The following is a 1,433-nucleotide window of genomic DNA, read 5'->3' on the forward strand; positions in this document are numbered from 1 at the left end:
TGGTAGCTTGATGGGGATAGCATTGAATCTGTAAATTACTTTGCGCAGTATGGCCATTTTCACGATGCTGATTCTTCATAACCGTGAGCATGGTTAAAACTGGGTAAAATGTTTCTCCATCTGTTTGTGTCCTCTCTTATTTCGTTGAGCAGTGGTTTGTAGTTCTCCTTGAAGAGGTCCTTTATATTCTTTGTTAGTTGTATTACTAGGTATTTTACTCTCTTTGTAGCAATTGTGAATGGCAGTTCATTCTTGATTTGGCTCTCTTTAAGTCTCTTATTGGTTTATAGAAATGCTTGTGATTTCTGCACATTGATTTTGTATCCTGAGAGTTTGCTGAAGTTGCTTATCAGTTTCAGAAGATTTTGGGCTGAGACCATGGGGCCTTCTAAATATACAATCATGTCATCTGCAAATAGAGAAAATTTGACATTTCCTACTTGAATACCTGTTATTTCTTTTTCTTGCCTGATTGCTCTGGCTAGAACTTCCAATACTATACTGAATGGGAGCAGTGAGAGAGGGCATCCTTGTCTGGTGCCAGCTTTCAAAGGGAATACTTCTGGTTCTTGCCCATTCAGTAAAAGTATGGAATGCTTCATGAATTTGCATGTCATCCTTGCACAGGGGCCATGCTAATCTTCTCTGTATCATTCCAATTTTAGTATATGTGCTTCTGAAGCGAGCACGGCCACCTGATTTGTTGTTGTTGTTGTTGTTGTTGCCATTTTCACCTAATTGATTTGCCTTTTCCTCTTGGATCTAGAGCTACCCCCAGATGTGTATGTAAGAGTGAACTGGAGTGCCTTTTTCTGTCTGTAATTTTTCACTTCACTGCACTAAGGCTCCTCTTTGTCACTGAACAAGAGCTTATATTGAGATTTGACTGATGTGTTGCCTAAATACAGATTATTTGAAGATGCTGATTTTTTTTTAAATTTTACTGTTCTCCAAGCTCAGAGTGAATACCATAAATGAATACAGAAGATTAATGTATTATATTAGATGCAACCTCAGTTGGTCATAATGGTAAGCGTTCAAATTTTATCAAGAGCTAGGGTTGTTGGATTTTCATATGAACAAAGACCACGGATGGTCTCCAAATATAAGCTCTGTTTTACACATGCTCTAAAATGCTGGTAAAAATAAAGTACTTCCTAAAGCAGTAGGCAGTTGCATGTGTAGTAGGCAATTTTAAAATGTAAACTGATAAATGAAGCTCCTGGATCTTTACATCCTCATTTTAAACATGTCCTAATAAAAAAAATCTGAATTCCATGACTCTCACTGCATATTTGGGTTTCAGGATTAAAAAAAAGATCATTGTAGAAATGTAGAAAAATAGGAGATATTGGACTAGCCTAAAACTGTATGATCTTCTGCAGGTCACTTAATTGACTTAAGTTATATTTCTGTAGGAAAGTAGAGAACAG

General features: G+C 36.7%; 1 non-coding gene across 1 annotated transcript; it reads right to left on the reverse strand.

Annotated features, from left to right (window-relative positions):
• Window positions 1-582: 582 nt before the first annotated feature.
• LOC120366424 (U6 spliceosomal RNA) lies at window positions 583-689 on the reverse strand. The gene has a single exon (XR_005581092.1). It is a non-coding gene; the product is annotated as a U6 spliceosomal RNA (small nuclear RNA).
• Window positions 690-1,433: the final 744 nt, after the last annotated feature.

Source organism: Saimiri boliviensis, chromosome 2, assembly GCF_048565385.1.
Source record: "Saimiri boliviensis isolate mSaiBol1 chromosome 2, mSaiBol1.pri, whole genome shotgun sequence".
Classification (NCBI taxonomy): Eukaryota; Metazoa; Chordata; class Mammalia; order Primates; family Cebidae; genus Saimiri; species Saimiri boliviensis.